Source organism: Elephantulus edwardii, unplaced genomic scaffold (assembly GCF_000299155.1).
Source record: "Elephantulus edwardii isolate Elephantulus edwardi_28Jun2011 unplaced genomic scaffold, EleEdw1.0 scaffold00073, whole genome shotgun sequence".
Classification (NCBI taxonomy): domain Eukaryota; kingdom Metazoa; phylum Chordata; class Mammalia; order Macroscelidea; family Macroscelididae; genus Elephantulus; species Elephantulus edwardii.
Window position 1 is genome coordinate 10,552,580 of NW_006399823.1, and position 6,221 is coordinate 10,558,800.

A 6,221-nucleotide genomic window follows, 5' to 3' on the forward strand; every position below is an offset into this window, starting at 1 on the left:
AAGTATGTCAGATGAAGCCCCAGAATCCTTGCCTCCAAGGAACAGCCTGGTTTAGCCCTCTCCAGGATAAATCTGTTCGTTTTCTTGGCAGTCCAGGGTACAGTCAATACTGTTCTCCAGTACCACTGCTCAAAGGCATCAATTCTCCTTCTATCCTCCCTAGTCATTGTCCAACTCTCTGATGCATAACAAGTGATTGCAAAGACCATGGTCTATATCTGGCGCACATTAGTCTCCAGAGAGACACCGTTGCTCTTGAGTACTTTGGAGAGGTCCCTAACAGCAGGCTTTCCCATCGCAATATGTTTTTTTTATTTCCTGGGGGCTGGTGCCAAGAGTGTTGACCATGGAGCCAAGCAAACTCAAGATGTGAACAATCTCAATCTCTTCGTCATCCATCCTGATGCTACCAATTGGTCCAATGGTGAGAATCCTTGTCTTCCAAAATAGGACCTTACTCTATTTTGAAATTTAATCTATACTACTTGAATTTAAAAATTATCACAGGAACAGATTTAATCGATTGAATACTGATTGATAATCAGATGAATTGAATGATAACATCAAGGATATCATCCATGGGTAAAAAGTGAAAGGCCTAATAAAAACAGGAGAGGAAGAGAAAAAAAAAAGATGTCAGAAGAGTCTTTGAAAATAGTGTCACAATTTAGAGAGACCAAAATACCAGTAGCAGAAAGAGATGCTGAAGTGAAAGAGATCAGCAGAATTTCTCAAAGGACAATTAGAGAAGACATAGCTAAATATCAGAACAAAACATTCAAAAAATTAGATTAAAAAAAAAACCAAATGAAACAGAGACAAGACGAAAATCGGTTGACATTTCTCAAGCAGAAAGAACTGAAAAACAAATTAAAGCCTAGAGTTGCAATACTAAAGGATTCTATTGGCAAAATTCTGAATGATGAAGGAAGCATGAAAAGATGTCTTTGACAAATCAAAAGATGGAAGGAATATACAGTCACTGTATCAAATTTCTCCATTTGTGTTTCTTATAAAAGGTACTTGCAGTGAATAAATCATTGATAGTACAAAATTCTATCATTCTGTCTCCAGCTTCATTTCTGTCACCAGGACCATGTATTCTAATTACTAATCCTTCTTCCTTATTCTCAGCTTTTACATTCCAGTCAGCCATATTGATAACAGCCACTTTCCTCACTGCTGAATTCACTACAGAGACTTTTCCTCTCATCCACAGAAATGTTACCTGGTCTCTGTCAGAGAAAAAAAACTTTGGAGCCTCCACTGCCTGGCTCAAAGCCTGGCTAGACAAGCATCCCTCAAGAAACTATGCAGGATTCCATTTGACAAACATATAAGAGAAACAAAGAGAAGAATTCTGATGGCAAATATTTGGTTGACGATATACAAATTTAAGTTTCTGTATATTTTCTTTCAAGTATATTTGAGAGTAATCAGATACAACCTATACAACCCCAGCCACCCTGAGCAGAACGATACCCCATCACCTAGGCCCACTCAGAACACGAACATTACTGTGGAGTAATGAGCAGACAGAAGTGGCCAGAAACCTGAGCCATCATTATATCACGGGTTAGTTGGGAGAAAGAGGAAGGGAGGTCATAGTAGGGCAAGGTGAGGGACAGGACCACCATACATTCAATCATTTTAAGGAGGACACAATTAATCCATGAAAGTAGTTTCAGAATGGTTCATCCATAGAGCAGTAAAAAAAAATTATCAACTTGACTGCAGTGCTTCTGTGCATTTTTCTTTTGACTTTAGTTTTGGAAAACTCATTAACTTCCAAGGCTATTTAAATACTATTCCCATATGTCCTTCAATGAGCTTGTTTCATACATTAGTAACTAATTTGCTTATTTGTCACATTCTACATTGCATTCATTGGAAGTTCTTAGGTCCTAAATGCCTTATTAAAAAAAATTTTCATACATAAAATTTACCCTCTGTGCTATAAAATTCTATGAATTTTGACAAATGCTTAATGCCTTATACTCATAATTATAGTATGATACAGAATATATTCACCCTCCTAAAGAAACTTCTTTACTTCATCTGTTCAACACATGGATGCTAAACTCATAACAACTATTGATTTATTCTTCAGTGCTGTAGTTTTTCATCTTTTCTATCCTGTCATTTAATTGCAATGTTACAGTATGTAGCCTCTTCAGACTGATATTCTTTTTTCTTAGCAAAAGGCATAGTATGTTAAACCTTGTTTGTTGTTTTCCCCATGGCTATCAGGTTTTATTTTTATTGCTAAGTAATACTTCCCCTATAGCTATTCCACAATTTGTTTGTCTAAACATCTATTGAAGGACATCTTGGTTGTTTTCCTTCTTATTAATTCATTATTAATAAAACAGCTATAAATATTTTTACAAAAATTTTGTATAAACATAAGTTTTTAGTCCCAAATACCTAGGAATATAGAAGCTGAATTGTATAGGTAGATTAGATTTAGCTTTATAAGGAACTGCCAATTTGTTTTCCTAACTGGTAGTAAAATTATACTTTGCTACCAGCAATCGATACGAGTTCCATTTTTTTCTCCTCTCCCCTAGAAATTCACATTGTCAATATGATGCATTATTACTGTGGTTTCCTTTTCCTTTTTTCCTGATAACATTGACGTCAAATATATGTAGTAAGAAGTTTACTTATGAAATATTTAACGAGACCTAAAAATAGAAGAGTTTCTGAAAATTATAGAATGAAATAAATACTCACATTCAAGATCATGAAATCATCTTTTTGAAAGAAACAAACATGTTTAATTTTTAATGAAGACACAGCTTTAGATTAGTAAAAATTAATTTTGCAAAACTATTTTATACTGGCACCACATAAAAACATATCATATAAAATCAGGTCATTTTAAATGAGCTCCTCCGTCCCCCAATATATGGGTGATTTTGGTAAACCACAATAAATTAATTACCTTAAAGATAATTGGACTATATATCTTCTATAAAAAGACCTAAATGTTTCTTTTTTAAAGAAAGTTCCCTTGTACATTTGAACAATCTGAACTATGTACAAAATATATGGTATGTAGATGAAGATTTACATACTGTAAACAAAATTAAAATAATAGCTGAATAGCTATATCTTATGTTATGATTAATTTTTTTTATTTAAAATTTACCATAATGATACTATACCTAAAAGGTGTTTTATTTTTACAGACATACATGCATTATGAATAAGGGGGAAATCACTTAAAAAAAAGCATTACAATAACTTGAAGTGTTTTTACAGCTGCCAATATCATCCCATTCCTTAACAAAATCCCTTTTACTTATTCACTGAGCAATAACCTCAGGAACAATTAGGGAAGTATGTCTCTTTGAGCTGGATAATTAAATGCCAAGAAAACTCACCACTCAATATGTAATTCACTCAACATCTTGTTGTTTGAAGGAGCCAGTGTTCAAACATAGGATGGATTGAATTCCTAACAACATCTGGCATGAGCAGTGGACTTGGCCCTCACCCTAATAGTGTTACATTCATGGTAGGAATGACAGCTAAATGGATGGATGGAGCTTGTCTCTAATGTGGCAGATTCATGACTAAAGCATAATGAATAAGAATGTTATAACCTCTGGTCACATACACTCTGGCCTGTTGCTCCCTACAAGCTATATCAGGGGATATGGAGTAAATTTCTGTTGTCAGATCTAATAGTGAAAAATTCTGGCTTCGAACTTACTGGGAAAGCAAAGTAAAATTTCCATTCCAATAATCTGGATCAAAACACTTCCCGATAGCCTTGGTCAATTTATTCTGTCACTTAATTAAGCCCAAAGCATTACAAATCTTGTCAGTAAGCAAAAGAGAGACTGTTTCTTCAACCTTGAAAACCCGTTCTTGAGACGAAACAGCTTATAAAATTATTTAAGTTCTAGGACGCGCATTACAGGAGGTTTTCTCTAGGGCTTTCTCATAGGTTAAACAGGAATTAAAGTAAGTGGCAAACAAAGTTATAATTAAGAAATATAGAAGAAATGAAAATGCAAGAGCAATTTCATACAAAGCAAAGTAGAATTTCCCTCAAAGAAGCTCTCCCGCACAATTTTTTTTTAAATGCAGGGCCTTTGGAAAAGGCAATAAAAAAACCTAATTTAATATTATTTCAATTTTTCTTTCAGTTTGCAATATTTTTCTGCATTAACATGTCCTTTTATATTGAAGAGAGATAGTATTCACTGGATCTTTTTAAAGTTTTAAAATTATGCTGCTATTTTGATATTCCCCTTTTCTTTGCTTCAATATACAGTAAGCTTTAGCAATATACTATAAACTTATATAAGGCAATAGGATGAAGATGGCTAAATCCTTCTTTTAGAGCCATGCTATCTGAAGTCTTCCTTGTCAGAACAAATTCTGTGATTCCCCAAAACAACGACAAAAAAATCTATAGTTACTGAAAGTAAAATTGCATTAATGTAGCTTTTGCTGATGACTATTTATCATGTTTATGTGCACCAAAAGTTAATATATTCTCTTGATATTGAAATATTTTTGTCACTCTCTTTAGGCACAGTCTAAGCATATATGGTGCCAACGGGAACATTACAACTGAGCTCACATTCGCAAACACATGTAGATGTCTGCTGTTAATGTGCACTGAGTAATTCTACGTTCTTTTGATTCTCTCCTGGGAGATTAGAACACATGATTATATGCCTCAAGAGAACTGCTGCTTCCTGATAGCAAGTATTTATTAAGAAAGTGTACATAGATTGTATAGGGGGGTAGACAACGCATTTTTCAAGAAGACTAACAGATTAGAATACACCACATAATGAAGACTTTCCTCAGCAGAGAGCTCAGTGTGAACTCTATATTTTAAAAGACATAAATGATAATTTGAGTATGTTTTAGGTTAATTTGCAATGGTTCCACTAGGAAAAAAATCATTCAAGATTATACAAATTGCTACATGGTTGAAAGGTGAACCTGAGGATTTTTAGCATCCAGTGTGTGTTCTGGAAACATTCTGTAGCACCGTTCGAGAAAGGGGGGCAGAATTAAAGAAACAAAAAATTTAAAATGTCTATAGGTACCTTCTGTATATGTTTATGAAAAGAGAATGCTATGTTGGTGTAAGAGCTAAAAAAAGTACATCAGTTTTTTCCAAGTCTATCTGAAAATCTACTGAATTTTAAAACCAGCTTTTAATTATCGCTCTTGTCAGGTGTTGATTTGAGTACAACTTATGAGCACTATATGAACTACAGATCTCAAAGATGTCCTATCCTGTGCTATCCTCCTAATCTGACACTTGAGCAGATTGCTACACTGTGTCAATCCATGTTATTGAGAGTCTTCTTCTCTTTCATTGATCTTATGCCTTTCCAAGCATGATGTCTCTCACCAAGGAAAAGCTTCTTAAAGCAAAATGACCAGAGTATATGAGATGAAGGTTTGTCATCTTTGCAAATAAGTATTCTGAGTGCATGCTACCTAGGACATATATCTTTGTTCTTTTGGTAGTACATGGGATATTTAGCACTCATTTTCAGCACCTGAGCTCAAAGACATCAATTCTTCTTCTTCCATGCTTATTCATTGTCCAGTTCACAGATGCACTAAATGCAATATTGGTCACTCATGGTGGACAGTGTTTGGTAGAGCTCCCCAATTAAAACAAGATCAGAAGCAGGAGCGGCATCCACTTCCAAAACTGCTTGCCTCCAGAAACACTATGAACTTGGTGAAACGAAGAAAGTTATACAAGTCTTTCATTCACAGGGTGGCTAGGAATTGCCTACGTCTTGACGGCATCTAACAACAACAACAACAGCCATAGTTTGCTATGATTCACTCAGTCAAATTCTTTTGCATAGCAAATAAAACACAAATGATACTATTCTTGTATTCTCTCCTTTCAGCCAGGATCCATCCACCTGAAATCATCAATGATAATTCTGGTGCCATAGCCTCTTTTTTTTTTCTTTTTTTCTTTTTTTCAGAATTATGCACTCTTTACAAAGCCTCTTCTAAACCCAGCTTGAACTTCTGACAGTTCCCTCTCAATGTCCTGTTCTAGCCATTTTTGGATGATATTCAGCAATATATTGCTTGCTTATAATATTAAGGGTTTTGTTTTTATATATTTTCTACATTCTGATAGGTTACCTTTCTATGTTGTTGTTGTTGATATGTGCCATCAAGTCGCTTGCAACTCGTAGCGACCCTGTGTACAA